The sequence below is a fragment of the Pangasianodon hypophthalmus genome, chromosome 19, assembly GCF_027358585.1.
Source record: "Pangasianodon hypophthalmus isolate fPanHyp1 chromosome 19, fPanHyp1.pri, whole genome shotgun sequence".
Classification (NCBI taxonomy): Eukaryota; Metazoa; Chordata; class Actinopteri; order Siluriformes; family Pangasiidae; genus Pangasianodon; species Pangasianodon hypophthalmus.
In genome coordinates, this window is record NC_069728.1 from 5,756,489 (window position 1) to 5,778,484 (window position 21,996).

General features: G+C 37.9%; 1 protein-coding gene across 12 annotated transcripts in view; it reads left to right on the top strand.

Annotated features, from left to right (window-relative positions):
* Window positions 1-21,996, top strand: part of dab1a (DAB adaptor protein 1a) — a 356,465-nt gene that overhangs the window by 219,316 nt on the left and 115,153 nt on the right. Inside the window, exon 2 of one of the 12 annotated variants that reach the window (XM_026944630.3) lies at window positions 7,594-7,711. The exons of the other annotated variants lie outside the window; for them this stretch is intronic. The gene's annotated coding sequence lies outside the window, so the exon portion shown is untranslated. The remainder of the gene's footprint in view (window positions 1-7,593; window positions 7,712-21,996) is intronic. 12 annotated transcript variants of the gene reach the window in all.

A 21,996-nucleotide genomic window follows, 5' to 3' on the forward strand; every position in this document is an offset into this window, starting at 1 on the left:
TGAACAATGATGCCCATAGGGAAGGCGTGAAATGTGTCAGAACATGAACGTGGCAACCAAACCTAAGAAACATTTGTGTGCCTTCTCTTCCTGTTATTTGTTGTGCACAATACAAAGGCATAGCTACAAGACAAGCAAAGCTGACAATTGCCTGGGACTGCAAGCACTGAGAAAGCCTCCAAAAGATTAGGCCTATTACTAAATACATGGCAATGTCAAATATTAAAATACAGATATGTTAAAAATGGGAAATGTACATCTTTAGGAATCCCCTAAATGTAACGTCACCACCGGCACCTGCCCGCCAGAGGGAGCCCTCACCTGAGTTTTGACTCCACCCTTGAGAAACACTTCCGGGGTTTTCAGGGACATTTAAGCAGCGCGTTCACCACATGAGGACGTGAAGTATTGTTTTCGGGACATTACTGAGCGTTTCCTTTTGCGTTGTTTACGGTTTTTCTTCATGTGTATGACCCTGGTTTGTTTTTCTGATTTTTGCCTTTGCCTTGCGATTTTGGATCATATTTTCTCGCTGATTGACTTCCTGGTTTTTTCGGACTTTTGCTCTCGTTTCCTGATTGTGATTTTGCCTGCCGTTTCGGATTTATCTGCTTTAATCTCTGCTTATGGATCCTACACAACCCGCCTCGGACGAGGCGTTACACTAAAGTTCCCCAAACTTGTTAGCTGAGACTGTGGACTATTACTCCATTTTTTTGTAAGCAGTTATCAAAACGAGTATTATGGAAAATTATTTAATTTCATACTTCTACTAATGAGTTATTAATAACATATATAGTTATAACATATTAGTTAATTATACTTTAGTAGTTAGTAATTGTTAGTTTTCATCATGTACTCCATAGACGCAGTGCTTTTATGGGTTCTGAGAAGTCAAGTGCACTGTTCATTATATTCAGATATGTTGTATGTGAGATAACAGGAGGATGTTCTGGAGAGTCTGATTTAAGGCATAGAGAGAGAGAGAGGCCCACTCCCTCTGGAGAGATTTAATACACATGATGTGAAACTGCGGTCATGTCTTGTTATGTATGATAAACAGAGCAAGAGTATGACCTTGAAGTGAAGATGAAGTTGTGGTAATCTCAGATTTACGCCATATATGTATTTCCTTTCCTGTTAATTATGTAATCATTTATGATAATGAATGATGGTCTTATCCTGTTTTAACCAATAAGTATGAAGTTCTTTGTTTACCTGCATCCAATCATCAAACACTAGCTATGTGTAATGATCTGCTGTATGTAATGGCATGAGCACTTTGAACGACGGAGCTGTTCTTCCCGGCCGTGACGAGAATAAACACATTGCTTTGGAGTCAACTGTGTCTCTGTGAGTTTAACTTCTATCTGTCTTCAAAAGGCAATATTTTCAACTACACTATGTAGCATGCTTAGTAGCCTAGTATACAGTGAAGGCTGGTAATCATGCATATATATTACACTGAAAAAATGACACTGTTACCAATCACATACACACATAGCCCCTGCTCTTACTGTGACATTGCTGTTGTGACATTGTTTGTTTTCCTTTCCTGGTCTTGTCTCCACCCCTTGTCTTTTCATTTCCATGTCTCCTGATTATATCCATCTGTTTTAAGTTTAGTTCCTAATTAGCATATCTTTTTATCTCTATTTTTATCCTTCTGGGTTTCTTGGAGAAGTCTCGTTCTGTGTATATGTGTGTTTCTGAGCCTTACTTCCCAGCTTCCTAGCGTTCCTGTTTCCGTGTAGTTCCGCATTTCCTGGTTATGACCTTCACTCATATTTATTGTTTATGATTATGGCTTTGCCCTTGTTGATGCTGCCTGCCTGTGATCTGAATCACGCCTGGAATTATGAAGACTAAAACTACAGCTGAGAATATACACTTGTGTCCTGTTTCAGCATTCGCCCATTACACACACACACACACACACACACACACACGTGCAAAAACACACATAAAGGCAGATAGGCAGCTACATTTGTGATTTCCTCCGAATAACAAACATGGTAAACAGAAAAGTTTTATTTCATTCAAACCAGAACAACATTAAACGTACAGGTATATTGTCTGTCTTTTAGGTAATTTGTACTGAAGCCTTATAACTGATGTCTTTTTATCTTTGAAAGATGGGGGGGAGGTTAATGCTGCTAGTCATTCATACCAGCTGCCCCTAATATAAACTGCAGGCCTATAGCAGCATTTATTCCTTACATATAAATCATGGTATATGTATGTTTGTACTATTTTTGAGTGACTTCTATTTATTTAATTGTTTATGACTTCTGGAAATAGTAATCACATCTGATACACTGTTTTGGCAAAACCCCACTCTAATTATATTATACTTTATTAAACAGCACCAGGGTATGATTGCTGTGCAAAACATTAAAACCAAATAATATCAGAAATTCTTTGCTTTTAAAGTGACATGAGGAAAATGTTCAGCCACTGCTCAGCTTCTGTAATGGTGTGATGTGAGTAATCTGTGCTATTACCAGGAACCACAGGAGTCCCACTCTGCAAATATAACCCAACGGTTCCTCCACGTCCTAATTGAGAGCCAATTAGATCTTTGACCCAATTGGAAATGCATGCTGGTCTAACTTGAGTCATCACTGCTCATATGCTAACTCATATGTTTAAAAAAAGGATATTGTTAGTTGTAGATCCAACAATCTAGTTGTTGGAAAAGCATATGAGGAGGACTGGGACACTCCCCCTGATAACTTGGTGCATGGAAATTTCTTAAATGTAAGTATTTGCAAGTGCTGTATGAATGTATCAGATGGAATATTGAAGTTTGAGTAGAAAAGTAGAATAACACATGAGAAGTGATGCGAGTCAGAGAAGTGATGTGAGTCAGATAAGTGATGCGAGTCAGACAAACTCACCGGCAACTTTAATAGGAGCACCTATACCCCTGCTCACTCATGCAGTTATCCGATCATGCAGATACAGGACTTCTGCTGGATAGTTGAGGATTTAAAAAACATCACATGGTTGATTTTGCTAGTTAACTGTCCAGTTTTGGTGAGACTGTGCCCACTGTAGCGAAAGATTCCTCTTCTTGGCTGATCAGCAGTTTCTGAAATACTCAGACCAGCCCTTCTGGAACCAATAACCAGGCCACCGGCAAAGCCACTGAGATCAAACTTTTTCCCTCACTGTGATGTTTGATATAAAAATGAACCAAACAATTAACGTGTATCTGCATGATTTTATAAAATTCACACAAATCTGTCTCTGTTGTTTTAGGTTCTGTCTCTGAATTTGCTATATAACAGATACACTTTATATCAGTTTATAAAGAACTGAGTGTAATATATACAGTAGGGATGCACTGAAGCAGCAATTTCATCTGCTGCTACTTTTCTGCATTTCCACTTGCCTGAAAATGGGCAAGAATGGAAGTTTTGACTTTTGACCAAAAAAATCACTGGCCAAAAGAGTTATCCTGTTTCAGTTTTTAGAAGAGTGATTATTGTGCAACTTATTATAGCGCAAATTAATTCAGTCACAGAAAAAAAAATAGAAAAATTGGCTAAAGTGATGATTCTTCCTTGACTTTTCTGTAACAGCCTTTAAACAGCACCAGGCCAGGCTACTCTTAATGACTTCTTCTTAATGACACTCTAATGACTTCTTTGTACAATTAATTTTTTGTCCATTAGTTGGACAAATGCTTTCACAAATGTTTGCTTTTCTGTTCAGCTTTGTGGCGTAATGACACTGAAGTATTATTAATTGTATTCATTTCTATCAGACAAAGAAAATGAAGTGATGTATGTATGTGTTATGTGCACGTGTTAGGTACCTTGTATATGTGTGTGTGTGTGTGAGTGTGTGTTTGCAACAGCAGGTTGCTGATTGCTGATTCCAGTCACAGTGCCTCCCCCCCATTTCTTTGGCTGCTGGCAGTAGATTCTCTGCTTTTCATGCCTGCTGCCTCTCATTGCTTGTGTGCTGGATGCTATGCAAGGCTCTATCATTAGCACACAAAGTAGGATTGATGGGCTAGACTGCAGAGCCACCAGGCAGAGAGAGAGCGTGTGAGAGAGTCTCTGCCCCCTCACACCCTTATTATCGCCCACTGAGGAGTATTTACCACATTTGATACGGTTGGTGTGTGGTACAGGTGGTATGTACCAGTTGTGTGTGTACACTTTTGCATGTTGTGTTGGCTGCTTGGCTATAAACATTGTAAATATTTTTGTAGACCAAACCTAACTACAAATTTCCAATAGATTTATAGATTTTCTTCATGCTCATGTGTGTTAATAAATGCTTATGATGTTGATAAATGCCAGTCACCAGTAAATTGCCAAGTGCATTTATGGGACAACTGGTTTGCAATTAATGATGCCTACAATACAAACTCCATATAAGGCAAAGCTTGTAGAAAGCTGAAAATGGAAAAAGGATGAATAACTGTGAAGAAGCAACCTGTGTGCAGGGTATTCTAAATCTTCCAGTAATGCAGCTCAGCCATTGCAGTGCATTGGCTACCACACACAATAACTCTTTTTCATTTTATATAGTGCCATTTCTTTTGATCTAATTGAATAGCTAGTCTTGTTTGTCTGAATTTATAGATTTGGATTGTTCTTTCAGTCAAATGGTGTGATCGTTTCACAAATCACATTTTCACTAAATTCATGCATGCAGTGTAAATAAAAAAAAAAAAACTATTTAAACATCCATTTTCTGTATTGCTTGTAATACACAGGGACACAAGGCAGGGGACTCCTTGGATGGGGTACCAACCCATCGCAGGGTACAATCGCACATACACTCACTACAGACAATTTAGAGATGCTAATTAACCTACAACGCATATCTTTGGACTGAGGGAGGAAACTGGAGTACCTGAAGGAAACCCCCGAAGCACAGGGAGAACATGCAAACTCCACACACACAGGGTGGAGGCAGGAGTCGAACCCCCAACCCTGGAGGTGTGAGGCAAACGTGCTAACCGCTAAGCGTCATTCATCATTCACAGTTATACGATTTGCAACCTAAAAATCAAAGTTCACATTACTGAGTCTACTTATCCATACATTTACGCAAATTCAGGAGCTCTCGCAGGATGCGAAAGTCTAACTGGATTTTTACGAATACTACATTTTGTTGTGTAAATGCTCCTGTGAACAATTTATGAATACATTTGTTTGATAAATGAGGCTCATTTTGTGTGGATGCATACTTCTGGCACCGTAAAATACCCTGTATATGTGATTACAAACCAGGGCTGTTTTTGGAGGCCATGCGATAGAGGATTTTCCAAGGATTCCACTAAGCAACCCAGAAAAACTGAATTTCATACTGAAATAAAACTCCAAATGTTGAATTAAAACACACACACATACGCTCTGACATATGGTTGGTTTGGTTCAACGTGCTTCCTTGGGTTAGCAGTCACTGTTTTCTCTGTGTAGATGGCCGATTTGTTCTGGGATGACTCTGGGTGTCTGTAAAGAAGAGGCGAAGGAGAGCGGAGGAGATAGGGAGCGTGTCAGATGCTACTATTAAGCTCAGCATGGCTTTACACTGAGAGGCAAAAATATGTATACTCTGAGGAACACATTGTTTCTAACCCCTGCCAGAGAGCATGTCCATTTTCTCTTTAAATTAAAAATGTCGAGGCAGAGAAGAGACTTGCCACGGGGCATTACTATCAGATCAACCTGCCGTAGTGCTCCTTGGGGGGTAGAGAAAGAGAGATAGAGGGGTTAGCGGGTGATATATATAATGGTGAAGAGATAAATTGGAAGACAGTAGGGTGAAGCATAAAGGAGGGAGTAAATGAAACAAAGAAATTGGGAGCTTTAAGAACAGACGAACGAGGGATGGAGGTGAAAGCGCTCAGTAGCAGGGTGTTCAGGATGGAGGAGGGGAAGCGAGGATTTCATGTCCTGAGCTCGCTCTTTCTCTATCCTTCTCTACACACACATTCTGAATAAATAAATCTAGAAGTGATAGCCTGTGGGGGACCAGGAACCCTCAAACCTCTCATATCATATGATGTGGATGGAGAGAATATGATAATACATGTTCTGGTATTCATATCAGGTTTGTAGCCGTCAGCTCCTAGGGCAAGTAATGCTACGCTTTCTCAACGGTTCATATGCTATGTACATATGATGTAGCAGTTCAGTGAATGACATTCCCACAGTGGTTTGATCTGTGCTATCTATGCTAGCCACATTTGTCACAGGTACGGTACAGTTTCTTTTACATTAGCAGCAGCAGGAAAGAGTAGGCTAACACAGCCCCTGACTGTTAGCCATGTGCTGTTGCAAAGGTTAATCAAAACCAAGAACATCATGCTCCTGTAACACTGATGTTCTCGCATCATTGACTTACTCCATGAACCAGATCTGGGAAGTAATACATTGTGTGTTACATTGTGTGTGCTACATGAAGCTAATGGTTAGCACCTAATGGTTAGTGTTAGCTCTCCAGTGGGGTGTGTGTGGGGTCAAAAACTTTTAAATATAATGGGTGGGTTGCACCAACAAGGATTAGAGCTAATCAAATCTGTGTTAATGTAGTTAATTTTAATTTTAAAACTTGGCTTAAATACAGGAAGAGTGTTATTATTGAGATGAATCATTATTGATATTTTTATCCCATTTGAGCAAAAACTATCAATTTTGTTTCCTTTGAGGAATATTTTCTTTTTTTACTACATTTAATATATTCTGCTAATTGGGAATTTAAGTTACCTCAGTGACAAGATTAAATAAATAAAAAAAAATACAAGAATTACACTAAACTACAACCAGAATTTCAATGCAATTTAGACAAAAGTAATAGATAGTAGATTAATATATAAGCTTTGATTTAATCTGGATTGTGCAACCTGGTTAATGTTTCAGATAAAGGTAAATGCAGTCATTAAAATAACTACTTAAGTAAGAGTAAAAAAATCATCTGGGAAAAAAAGTAGCGTTTTAGTTGTTAAATATGATCAGATTTAAAATTTAGCACACAGTGGTGATAGTGATATTCACAAAAAGCATTCGGTGTAAATAAATGGAGACAAATTTTAAAACTTTATTAATATATTTATTATGCAGAAAGTACACCTCAATGTACAAGGTAAATCAAGTGTGCCAAGAAAACATTCCCCACACCATTACACCACCTCCACCAGCCTGGACTGTTCTCACAAGGCAGGTTTGGTCCATGGATTCATGAGGTTGATGCGAAACTCTGAACCTACCGTCTGTGTGCCTCAGTAGAAATTGAGATTCATCAGACCAGTCAACATTTTTTCCAATTTCAGCCATCTAGTTTTGGTGAGCCTGTGCCCACTGTAGCCTCAAAGTCCTATTCTTGGCTGACAATAGTGAACCCTGATGTGGTCTTCTGCTGTTGTAGCTCATCTGCCGCAAGGTTCGATATCTTGTGCATTCTGTGATGACTTTCTGCTCGTCGTGGTTGTAAAGAGTGGTTATCTGAGTTACTGTAGCCTTCCTGTCAGCTGGAACCAGTCTGGCCATTCTCCTCTGACCTCTCTCATCAACAAGGTGTTTCTTCCCACAGAACTGCTGCTTACATGATGTTTTTTGCTTTTCGCAGCATTCTAGAGAGCTATAAACAACTCAAGAGACTGCATGAAAATCCCAGGACATCAGCAGTTTCTGAAAACTAGACCATCTATATGCCTAGATTATCTTCCTGCAAAAGATCTCACTGGGTAAGACGTCAGTCTAAAAATTTGTTGTGGTAAAAATGGCCAGTCTGCTTGAAGCCAACCAGCCTTCTCCTGTAAGACCTTACTGTGATGGCCAGCCAAATAAACAAAAAACTCTACTGAACAAAACAAGCAGAAAATAAAAAATTGTGTGCAAAAACACATAGGTAATTCTAAAAAAAAGTTTAATAAGAGTGAAAATCTTCCTTTTTAAACTACTCTCATCTTATCCAGAATATACTTAAATAAATGTAATGGGCTAAATTACCAATGTCTACTCAATAAAAAAATTCCCCCACTGTTTGATTCTAATTGGACAATGCAGACGTTGGAAACCCATGTACTTGTCTCCTTCTGTCAGGGATTAGAAATGTTACAGGGAAGGAAAATGAAAACTGAAAACGAACAAAATTTTTCAAAAAAAACAAACAGAATCAATGAATTGTTCCAGAGTGAAAACTTGAAATTATTTGAAAAAGTGTTTAATTGATTAATAATGTTATTTTCCTGTTTCAGTGTGAGTTCAAGAAAATGTAGCCTAAACTTAAACATTTTCCCAACAGGCCTAAATTCCTGTCCAGATCCCGGGCTACAGGAAGATAGGATGTTAGATCGTATATCACCTGCAGGAAAATTTATTTACAAAGTATTTTTCCTTTGTAATCACACTGCATAGTTGACGAATACTCTGACGTAATCTGATCTGATCATGGCAGTAACCTACAATGTCACATTCAAAGAAAACGTCCTTCACTTTATGCTGAAAAATGTAAAGCAATCAACTAATATCAAATGACTCTTGACCATATGTAAAGAGCCGTTTTTTTTAATTATTATTATTATTTCTTTATAACCGGTTTCCAACTAAAGACTGGGGCATGCAACGTTAGATATCATAAAAAATATGAATTATAAAATATCATTTCTGTTCAGAACAAACCACAATGAAAAACCAATAAATGGTTATCCTGGCTGCTCTCCAACGCTGGAGCAAGTTGGTTGTGAGAATAAGATGATGGAAATAGGGAAGATTTTAAGGGGCCCTTTTTTTCTTTCTTTCTTTTTTTTTTGTATGCGTTATCATATAGTATGCACACAGCCACTCTCCTGCCAAGTTGAGAAAAAAAAATCTATTTTTTAAAGGCATTGCATCAATGCACAAAAACATTATAAGCAAAATGTCCCAAACATTTCTAATGAAAAAATTGCATTGGAAATAGACGAACCTTCGTGTTTTTAATGATGGATGAAATTGATAATATTATAATATTATAATATTACGCAGGATGTGGTTATACTATAGAAAAAAATCATAATGTAAGCATCATTTTGTAAGCTATGGAGAGAAAAAATATTCAGAATTATTTTTATAATTGCATCTTGAATCACAATTTAAAGAAATCGAAACCCTTAGTCTCCTTCCAAGCTTCTGAAATGAGCAGGAATATTGCAGAATGGGTGAAGTGCTTCTCTGTTGTGGGTGTAGAAGTGTATTTTGTGTGTACACACACATATTAACGCTTTACAGCTGAGGTGTTAAAGAGACTGAGTTTTGCAGTAGAATGATTACACTTTAGCTGACAGCTCATCTGCACAAACAGTGCTCTTAACGCGGTCTCTGCTTGTGATCACACTGCTGCAGCAGTGTGGGTGAGTGTATGTGTGAAGGGAACAGCAATAAGCATAATCACAATATTTGGAGTTTTATGATAAGTATGGAGAGTCCCTTTGGAGAGTTCAAAGCAAACAATTTTATGTAAAGTATTCATAGCAGGCAAGCAACAGTAATGAGAGCCTCAGTGAGCTAGCAGTGATGTTTCAACTTTAAACACTTGAGCAACTGTCTGTAAAAGTCAAATAGAAACATCTTTCATCAGTAACGTGAGGTGTAATAATGTCTTGTTTTCATTGATGGCTAATGACTAGCTGTGAATTTCAGCTATTTTTTGCTAGAGGAGAATCATTTAATGGCTGAAGGGTAGGTATATGCCGCCTCCCTGCAGTATGCAGACCTCTGAGCATGCGTTTGTGTGTTTCTGTGTTTCTGAGACTGACAGGTGGAATGTTAAAGTACCAAATTGGACAAATTGAATGCTTATTTTTAGAAATAGACAGTACCTGAGTTCATTTGAAGCAGACTGCATGCTCAGGTGGGTTGGTATCCGAATGGGATGTACTTGGATTCGAAAATATTTCCACCCTTACCCAAACACACAGAACTCTCCATGCCCATGGCCACAGGTCTGAAAATGTGAAAATGCCTAAAGGCTTACAGCAAAGGTTCCCAGACTAGGTTTTGCATCCCCGTGTGGCATCGCTTGATTTACAAATGGGGTCGTGACGGATTCTCACAATCATATTCTTTGTTGTACTCATATATTTTGCTAGTTAATATCAGAAATATTGTTCTAGGAATGTGAGAAAATATATATGGCAGACATGGCAGAAAGCGTTCTGTTAAACCCTGTTGTGCATGAAATTGCTAAACATTTTACAGTTTGACTTGGAAACTTGATATCAGCAATGGAGGGACTCTGCAAAAATGGTTGGAATTCCAAAACGATTAATGCAATATTTTTGGTAAACCCCTTGAATTAAAGCTGAAAGTCTACACTTCAGTCAAATTTTGATTGCTTCATTTCAAATTCATTGTGTACAGAGGTGTACAGAGGTGTACAGAGGCAAAATTCCGAAAATTGTGTCACTGTCCAAATACTTATGGACCTGATTGTGTGGTGTGTGTGTGTGTGTATGTGTGTGTGTGTATGTATATATTTTATCACATTCCTATGCATGAATTCCAACGCTACTCAGGTTAGCAAAACCAGCACGGCTAAAATAGCACGTACACTCTTCATTTTGATGTGGCTTGATTGAATGGGACTCCTGGTAACATTTAAAATAAAAAAAATAGGTTTTTATTAGTTGAAACAGTACACACATACACACACACACACAAAAGGCTTGGCTAAAGGCTTAGCATTAAAAAGTTATAGTTTACATCATACAGAGTTTCACCTTCACCAACTTTAAAAATGTCCCTCAAATACTCTCATTTTATCTCTCTCTCTCTTACACTAAATCCTTCCAAGACATCATCCTTTTTTTCTATACCATTTTCATGATCTCTACTAGACATGCTGCAAATATTCACATTGGGGAATATTACGAGTAAAATATCAGCTTCAGTGTTGGTTAACCACAGTTGTAGTCTAGTACACTGTTTATTATGGCTGGCTGATATTGGTAGTGTTATTGTGATCATAATAATGTCACAGTAGACTGTGTGCTGCAGGTATCATCAGTAACATTCAGAGTTCAGGCTGTATTCGGAATTGAGTTACGCAAGTCTAGTGAGGAGTTAATACTGTACCATAAATGTGCACATCAGTATTCCGACCTCAGATCTAAGTACAGACGTAAGCACTACTTAGAAGCTGCATGAGAATTGCACACACTGTGGAGTTTGATGAAAACAGAGGTGTCTCAGTTGCAGACAATTCTGACCTTGACTTACAGTAAGCTAAATTTTCTTGCACGATATGGGCTTGAGCGAGGAGCAGCATTAAAGTCCAGCGCCATTGTCTGATAGTTGGATGTAACCACAATATGTCATGCTGAAATAACAATAGTTTTGCACAATGACAATATACTCAAACATAGTGGAATAGCATCTGAAGGCAATATTAATTATACTGTATAGATGAGACATTTAAGCATATTACGCAGGCAAAAGTAAGGTTATACTGAATATCAGCACGGCCTGTATAATAGTGTAGTATAACTGCACGATTCTGAGTGTGATATTTCTTTTATACAACAGTTCCACAAACAAGAAATGAATATCGAGTAACTGACATTTAGGACACAAAATCTCACAATATTTATTTTTGCTAGAGGAAAAATTGATCTCAAAGAAGCTGCACTCACTTTAAAGCACGTCGGCTAGCTCACATTGATTTGTACATTGTCCCGTTAATGGCGCTTCTGGTAAAATTGGCTTCCCTTCTTCCCTTAGATCTTCGTCTGACAAGCTTTCATATTTTAAGTCAAAAGTTATTTTCATGAAAAGTATCATTTGCCATTTGCGCTGATGATGTCACTAACACTACTGTAGTAACCGTTTCGAACTAGGAAGTGGAATTTTACGTAGTGAACCCAGACAAGCGGAGTGATACACACAGTGAAACATCCCTGTGTGGTTATACTGAATATAAGCACTCTTGGAATGCAGCTTGACCAATCAGATTAGTGGACCGGAACTAACTGTTGTATAATATGAATTAATTAGTTGTATCAATCATCCCTGCTGAGGCCTTTTTTTTTTTTACTGGGCACAGAGGAGGCCAAAGAAGATGGTATGTTAATTACCAACAATATTTATATTGAGGACAGAATTTTCTATGGCTCATCGATTATTATAATAAAATTAGGAACTTCACGTAGGCCTACTAAAGGCGAGCTATCAGCCTATATCCTTTTTGCATCCTGTTCATGACAATCACCCTTAATATATTTGCAGTACATCAGACAACTACTATTAGATATTTATTTGAATCTTTGCCTAACTGACTTTTAGTCTAACTTAATCCGGAGGTGTAACTTATGAATTTAAGTTGACGACATAAATGTCTATCTTTGAATACAGCCCAATGCGGCTCTTGTTTAAAAAATGTATGTAATAAATTAATCATTAAAATAATACTTTTTGTGTATCAGTGCTAGTGCTTTGTGTGTACTGATGTGCTGATGTTGTTTATGACCTAAATATCATGGCATGCTGTCTCCTGAAATTGTCTTCACATATTATGGAATGGTATTACACTCCATGTCAGTTGATCATAGATGGAATTGCATAATTGATAGTGCTCTGTTTAATCTGCTCTTTTACATTTTTCTTCCACATGAGTTACAACCATAATGGTGCTCAATGGCAAGGTAAATGAATGACAGGAGACAGTTTAAAAAACATTTAAATATCTCTTTTTTTCATCACTGGCTTTAATGTTGTTGCATCTGCCATGTTGCCCTCTGATGTTAACTACCCCATCTGCTGTGATTGATCCTAGCCAAAATCGCAAAGGGTATTGGGTAGGAGATCACTGTTTAGTCTGCATCAGTGGGGGCTTCACCAAACTAGTGCATTCAGGAGAGTGCCATTTGAGCCATAAAATATAAAATATGGCCTTGCAGACCTTGTGGAAATGAAAAAATAAGGACCAAAATTGTGCCATTTAGACTATAGGAAGAGAAGGAAAGACTGTATCTGTGCTCAAACAAGCCAAAATTGAGCAATTCAAATTTCAAATTTTCAAACTTAAAAAAACAATTTTAGAAGTGTTACTGTCAGTTAATTTTGAGTTTATTGTGCAGTTCTAAATTTCTTAATGTGCACAGCTTCATGCACTGTTAATGAACGTCTTGAAAAAAAAAGCGCCTGCATGGCCTCCTCCTACCCTGCCTAGTTCCCTGCCTCGCTCTTTCTCTCTCTCTCTCTCTCTCTCTCTTTTCCTCTCTTTCTTTCCCTCTTCTAAACCCAGTCGAATATGTAAGAGGCTCATTGTCAGTGCGAGCGTGGAAATTGAAAACGAATCTAAAAGTCTCTGAACGAGTCGCCTGATTGATCCCAATCAAAAGCAGCCCCTTTCCCGATTAGTAGCTTGCTCTGAGGCAAAGGTTAAACATTCCACAACTAGGAGTGATAAAATGTCATTTAAGCTCACCAATTATCCACACTTTGCGCTCCATAAAATATTTAACCATCTGTTATTGAATTCAGATTAGAAGCCAGTGGCAGTTGTCTTGAGAGGGCAGGAGTTCCACACATCTATTTATTACTCTAAATCTTTTTTTTTCCTCTAGAGAATACGAAATGTCCCATACTTTTGTTTTCTCTGAGTTGGAAAATTGCTTATACCTAGCTCAGCATGAACTACAGGCCTTCCGTGACAGCTTATGTCAGGGGATTTGCAACAAGTTTAGTGTGATTGCAGATTTTCCTATCCAAGAAAAGCACATTTAAAAATCACTTGGTGGTCTTTTTCATGGGGTCAATTTGATATCATTTACTAATCTTCTTAATCCAAATTGAGCTCAGTGTACCATGACATCAGCTTTCAGTGTGATGCAGAAGCACTGCCATACTGAGCGATTAGCACGTCTTTAACACTTCTGCAGAAACTCCAAATGATCAGTAAGGGCCCCTGGGGTAGTGTTTTTTTTTTCTTCTCCAGATGTCTTTTTTGTGAGTGACTGGCAGAAAGTGGTTGCGAATGTCTCCATTATTTAGTGAGTTTGGGAAAGCAGAAAAGATGCACTGTGACAGTGATGCACAGACGTGACTTTGGAGATTCTGCTTCTTGCTTGGGGTCTGGACGATGGGGAAATGGTGTGGAAAGCAACTCTGAAAGCAACCGATTCGCAAGCAGCCCTTCAGGGAGCACCCTGTGAATGAAGTGCCCTAGCTTTGTCATTCTTTATCAGATTGCACTGTGCAATGTGTTTACATCTTCTGAATAATTAATAATGGCATTCCTTATTATACAGCAGTTTCCTTGGCTCCAGAGAACACCTAGGTCCTATATTATGAGAAGTTACGTAATACTTCGGCATCTTCCACATTTTGAAAATATGTTTTAACAGCCAGGGTTATGGGATAATGTTTACTGACTTAATCTTTACATGAATTGGTCAAAAAGTGTTAACCTCTTTGTGAAATTCTCATCACTGTAGTATATGATTTTCAGTGGGAAGTGAGCAGAACTATATTTTCTTCAGTTTAATTCCCCATGATATTTCAGTGGACTGCTTTAATACAAGAAAAATGAGAAGAAAAAAGAGGAATCAAATACTGGTGTCCTTCTTTCAGGTGAAGGAAGTGAAAAAAAGTACAGTAAGCATGTAGAGGAGAGTCTAATGAAGGAACAGAATAAAAGAGGGCAGACATCACTAATTAAGGCACAAAAAGACAAAAAGATATATTTTTTTCTCTACTTGTTTTTCTCCTTTGCCTTTTTTTTTTAATTCTCGCACCCCACAAAAGATGCATGTGAGAAAAAGGTTGCAAGCAAGTCCAAATTACATTTAAACTGAAAAACGAGGCACAACTCATCGGTGAGCAGGATTTCCTTTTTTTTTTTCTTCCTCTCTGTCTAAAACACTGGATATTCCTTGAGAAGGATCAGACTGTTTGATATCTGCCATGTCTCTGCACAGATGAGAGTGAGGGAGAGAAAGAGAAGTGAATCCACTCTAATCTCTTTCTCTTCGGTAATCACTCTCAGAATAACGATTTAATTTTGTTTTCTCTCTTCATTTTGATAAATTGGCTACAGGAGGACTACTAACACACACACACACACACACACGGGCTCAATTATGACAACCAGATTTATCTGAGTTCTTCTTTCTGAGCCGTCATACTTAACCTGAGGACAGCGAGATCTCTGAATATTGGACGTTCAATTCATGCATCGTGAGTACACGACCGTAAAGCCACTAATCCCCTATATAAACACAAGGGTGAACAAACATCGCCTGGCGAGTGTTGATGGAGAGATGTTTCTGCCAAGGTGTGCTTTGCTGTGACGTGTTAGTGAGCAAACAGGAGCTTCGTGCTAATCCCAGCTGTAGTCTGTCAACCTGAAAACAGCAGAGGACAGAAACACAGGCCTCTGCACATGAAACACAGAAACAGCATGCACATGCACACTTGTACAGACTCATGAGTCAGATTAGATTAAGTTAGAGCAGACTTTACCGGTTGAAAATAGGCAGGAATTTCTAGTGTGCGGCAGGTTTGAATGGAAATTTTACACCCACAACTAATTACACTAGTTACACACATTAATTATGCCATGTACATAATTATAGTCATATAATGAGCTCAAATTATATATATTGGTATAATAATTGCCATTGCCTGCTCAAACAGTTTTTCACAACAGACTAGAAATGGTTAAAGGAATAGTCTACCATTTTTTTTTTCCTCACACAATCTCTATCTACCACACCTGTAGCGTACATGCAGGTACTGTAATAATTCATACGTAAGCTCTGCTTAAGACAAGAACAGAATACTGCATTATGTGAAACTCACTTTTAATGGAAGTCTAAGGGTACTTACTGGGTCAGTCAATAAACATTTATGTGGACCCTTTATTTGGATAAAAACCTTTCATATAGTATTCAGTGGATGGTATTTGTAATAGTGTTAAAGTTAATCCAGAAGCACATGGATATCAGCTGAGATTCAAACAGCAGCTAATTTGGAGTTCAAAATAAACACATAAATGCATATTTTTGGGAGTGGTCACATATGGGTACCACAGAGCGTAGGGGGAATATAAATAACATTTTACAGTACAAGAACACTCTTTTTTAGAGACACCCTCTCATATTTTTTCTTTATTTGACACACATGTCAGTTCAACAAAATTGAATTACATGAGCATTTACATATTCATTTAGGAATACAAAATCAGAACAAGACTGTTTTTATATAAATTGTAGATTAATCATAAGACAATAAATATAAGCCATATGAGAAAAAAATGTGCATAACTCTGTATTTAAAATTCTTATTATGATAGAGTCTGTGATTCTTACTATCTCTCAGTCCTCATTTGGGGGATCTATAATTAAGTACACTTCCTGGTTTGCCAGAATGATATCTGGGCCTTAGGGGAAGCCGGACAGTTCCTGAAAGGAATATTGAGTAGGCCGATGATGACTGAGGTGGAAAATAAAAAATAAATAATTAAATGACTGTATCAAACCTGCAAAAATACATGAAAAGAACAGTCTTCCTTTTTCTCCAACAAAAACAACAGATAAGTCAATCGATGTATGAATCTGGAATGATTGACAGTTATGCAGGTGTTCTGAACACTCCAATATTAACTGACAGCCCTGGAAGCCCCGCCCCCTTCCCACATCTCACGTCAGTAATCTTTGTGCCGGTTTTGTTTTGATTTCATTAACGTGAATTTATATATAAATATATTTTGAAATATTTGAAACAAAGAAAGTGTTCAATATTTTGAATATTTAATCTTCTAGATTCTGCACTATTTCTAGATCCCTATTTAAATGTAAGTAAATTTGTGAGAAAAGAGTTTATTTTGAGATATGATTATTATGTTTTGATAGTCATGAACGAATTCATGAATGACTATAAAATTACAACAAACAAATCTCAAAATAAACTTTTATTAAAACAACTGGTGGCTGCTGTATGATATACTGTATTATTCATGATGTAGTTTGTTCTGTATTGTATGTATTTATTGTCTCTTGGCTGATATTTTAACTATACTTTCAATTACACACACACACACACACACACACATATTTACACATATTTGTACAGCATATACCACACTCAATAAGAAAAACAGTTGCAAATCAAAAGTGCTAGAAACAAAATGTAAAATTTGAACTGTAATAGAAAAAATAAACTTGATCATAATCTTTATCCTCTTCTGTGGTAAATAATATAGGTGAGGATGGTGAAACGCCAGTGTTTGAAGCTTTTCCTAGCTACTTCCTTCTGTAGAGCTCATGGGAAAATGAAATGAATGAAAATGAAATAAGGCTCTGTATTTGTACTGATTGAGGATTTGTAGTAGGATATTACTGCGTGCACTATGTTGTTGGTATCTCTCTGACTCAGAACATTCACTGTGGCCATTTTCTCTTTTTATGTCTTCTATAGTAATCTTTAGGGTGTTGGTTTAGTTCATTATACTGTTACTTAGCCAACTGCTGTCAACATGACATCCAAAATCCTGTCCATTTGGTTTTTGAACTTGAGCGTAATCAATTTTGTTCAGAGTATGAAAACATTTGTAAATCAGACTTTACAGATACATCGTATTGCTGGTGGCAGAAATTGAGGGAAAAAAAGTAAAAGAAAAAAGAACAACAACAACAAAAAATTGCAAATGTTGATGCATTTTGTGTCATAACAACAAAAAAACTCTATTTACAGTTTGCTAACTGTGTAAAGATAACGTATTGAAACACTGACCTTGGTGCAGAAAAAGGCTTTTTAATAATAAATGTAAGATGAAAAAAAATGGTAAAGTGGTAAATGAGCCAAGATTTTCTTTTTGATTACAGAGGAAAAGGTTAGGGTTAGGTGTATGCATTATGTCAGTGACTACATTTACATGCACATCAATATTCCGATATTAATTGGAATTTGGCAGTTCTACTTAGTCAGGTAAAAGCTGCAATCCGATTGCCCGATGAAGATTAAAATAATATCCTCATTCCCCAAATTCTGATTCCCATACCTGGAATATGCCTGTTTTAATCAGAAATGTGTTGCTTGTAAACACCTTATTCAGAAAATCCACTGAAAGGAGATATATGAGCATGCTCAATCCACAAGGAATTGTGGGTGATAACAGATGCTTAGCTTAACAGATGCTTACCCGACCCTTTCCATTTCGAGGCGGGGTCTTCAGGCATTTTTGATGGTGAGAAGTGTTAGAGTCCTAATTAAATTAGTGTGAAAAAGTGGTAATAAAACTAATAACTGAGCATACTCTATAACCAGCGGCAGCATCGTGAATCTCCTGGGAAGTAACAGCGGGAAAGGAAAAGTGCATGTGTAAATCGGGATACTTACAGCAACCATGTATACAGGAATATTCCGATACCTGTATGCATATAAACATCGTATTTGGAATATGGCTGCAACCGGAATACAGACCTTAAACTGAATTTGATGTGCATGTAAATGTAGTCACTGAAAGATAAACGTGTGTGTGTGTGGTGGATGAGAGGTTCTGCATTTGTACATCATAGTGCAAAGTGCATCATTAGAGATGAGCAAAGCCACCATAAAAGCCACTCAAGCATTCTCAGTCCAGTGCATAATGAAACTAGCACTGGAGCCGTCATCAAAGATATTTTAGTCAGCTAGATATGTTTAACTGAGCAAAACACGGGCATATATCCATCAGGATATGATGCACTTAGTCAGAAAACATGTACAGACTACATAGGGAACACTTGAAAGCCAAATAGAAAGTGATGGAGGAAATGTGAAGACAGAAGGAAGAAGAAGAAAAACAAGAGTAGGGGTTAAGTGGTCTTATCAGCTCCTACTGATGATGCCATAGTGATAGGCAGTGATGAGCCAGCTGGGATATGTCTATAATATCAAAAGGGCAACAGGGAGAATGATTGACAGTTGAGGGTGGTGAATGGCAGTTTACACATGTGTGTTAAATGGGATGTCAGTCTGGGAGGGAATAATGAGTCTGAAACGGGATGTTAGCAGGACACCTCCGATCATACGCTGTAAGGCTCCAGGTGCTCTGAAAACTAAAGCCCATCATTATTCACCAGCCAGATGCCTCTCTTTCCATTCCTCCCTCTCCCCCTCCATTCTTCCATTCCTCTCTCCATTCTTCTTGTACTCCTGCTTTGTGTAAAGTGACACTCTGCATACACCAACGGAGCATTTTAGCTCAAACGGGGTACTTATTCGATTTGGATTACTGCAGAGGAATCTGCGTTCTCGCCTACACTCAGAGTGGTGTAATTAATTTTTCATCATCTATATCTGCGGCTTAATGAAAATCTGTTTAGCTGTTTATGGTTAAAATCTCTTCAAGTGGGTGCTGTGTGTTATTAAAATATGAAATTCCAAGCCACTTAGAGGAAGGTAAGTGTATACGGAATAAGCCGGCGTATACAGAAGGGGAAAAAGGAGAAGAAATACTGAGGGAATAGAAAGTACATAAGATGCACGGAGAACAAGAGGGAAGTTCAAGGGTAACAAGAAGACAAAAACAAAGTACAAAGGGTACCAGGTGGCAAAAATAAAATACAGAGGGGATACTGAAGTAAAAAATAATAAGAAGAAATACAAAGGGTATACAGAGGACAAAAAGGAAGTACAAAGGCTATATAGAGGGGGGAAAAGGAAGTAGAGAGAGTATATGGAGGACAAAAAGGAAGTACAGAGTGTATATAGAGAATAAAGAGGAAATACAGTGAGTATGGAGAGAACAAAAGAAAATACAGAGGGTATGTATAGGACAAAAAGAAAATACAGTGGGTAGCAGAAGACAAAAAAGGAGGGACAGAGAGAGAGGATTAAAAGGAAGTATGAGGGTAACAAGAGGACAAAAATTGAGTACAGAGCGTAACCAAAGTGAAAAATGAAAAACAGAGGGGGTACTGAGGTGAAAAGAAAGAAATAGAAAGGGTAACCAGAGGACAAAGAGGAAATACAGAGAATATAAAGAGGACAAAGAGGAAATACAGAGAGTATAAGGAGGACAAACAGGAAATACAGAGAGTATAAAGAGGACAAAGAGGAAATACAGAGAGTATAAAGAGGACAAAGAGGAAATACAGAGAGTATAAAGAGGACAAAGAGGAAATACAGAGAATATAAAGAGGACAAAAAGGAAGACCAGAGAATATAAAGAGGACAAACAGGAAATACAGAGAGTATAAAGAGGACAAACAGGAAATACAGAGAGTATAAAGAGGACAAAGAGGAAAGACAGAGAGTATAAAGAGGACAAAGAGGAAAGACAGAGAATATAAAGAGGACAAAAAGGAAATACAGAGCATATAAGAGGACAAAAAGGAAGTACAGAGAGTATAAAGAGGACAAACAGGAAATACAGAGAGTATAAATAGGACAAAAATGAAGTACAGAGACTATACTCGAGGATAAAAATGAAGTACAGAGACTATACTCGAGGACAAAAATGAAGTACAGGGGTAACAAGAGAACAAAAAGGAAGTGCAGAGGGTATACAGAGGACAAAATGGAAATCTACTGGGTAGCAGAGGACAAAAAAGAAGTGTAGAGTGTACAGAGAATTTATATGGAATCATCATTGTAAATAGGAGATGAACTGATTAGATTTTGGAAATGATCCAAACCAGATCAAGGTCACAGCAAGATCAAATAACTGATAAAGGTAAGGACTACTAGACTTGTTGGTGATAGAGTCATCCCTTTCTGCTTGTTTTGTAGTATGTGTTCATGAATTCCTTACTCAGTAAAGTTGTTTGTAAGTGAAGCTCTAAATATAAAAAGTCTCCTTTCAAGAATGGAGTCTACTCTTGAATTTGTAGGTATGCATTATCAGTGTAAGCAACGACAAGTAAACACAAAAGTGCCTCCGTTTTGGTTTAGATACCACTAAACCTCAGGGAAAGTATGAGTAAGCAAAGTGACATTTTACTGATTTGTTCCAGTGTTGGGAAATTGAGTTAAACTATGTCAGAAACCTTTTGGTATGTCTTATGTTTGTTTTATCCAAAGAGCTTCACTGGTAGAGTATATCAGTTGGAGCTTTGAATTGCGTTATTATAGTGGTGGTTATTATTGTTGGGGTTTTGCTGCAGTCCGTTGTACTCGGAACTCGGAAAGTGCCAAGTTGATTTTCCCGAGTAAAGGCATTCCACTGCTTTGGCTTGTAAAAACATGGCTTCCCAGAGCGAGGTCTTATTAGTATTCCTATTCTCTGAAACACATACTGCATTCGTAAGATCTTTATGTCAACATCTACCTTGCCCGAGTTCCCGACTTGGAGTTGAATAACCGTTCCGTTGCACTTTTCCCTGTCTGAGGTTTGGTTTTTCTGAGTTCCAAGTACAACCGATGGCAGCATTGGACCTTGTGTGACATCTGGCTGTTCCCCACTTGTACTTTTTTTATGAGACAGTAGTGTCAGACCTCCATGCTTTTGGCCCAGGCGAGTGTCGACGAGTTCCCCAGTGGTCGCTGTCCTCTTTGAGCTAGCCGATATCATAAGCCCTGACAGTGCCATCTGGAGCATAGGGACTCTGTAACAGGTGCCAGACTCTCACATATACCCATCAAGTCATGCCAAGCCCCTCTGTGCCCCCTCAACAGTAACTCCAAATTACCATTTCAACAGCCAAGCCCTCCCTATCACTCACTCTGCTGAACCTCACACACAGATACACACACTTCTTTCAGACAAGGTCACACAGGATTGGGCATACTTGTTTGTGTTGTTTACCTGCTGGGCAGATACCATCACGCTACTGTGTTGGAACAGCAGGTCAGCTTTCGCTCAATAGAGCTGACATCGACCCATTGTGAGATTCGAGCGAAAGAAAGAAGAATGGTGTATGAGAGGAAGAGAGATGTTTGATGTGAAAAAGATAGAGTGATGATACATTATGTATGGAAGAGACATATAAATATATAAGGGGAGATAATAATATGTAATATAAGACATATAGGTATATAATGTAAGGGGAGAGAAAACAAAAGAAAT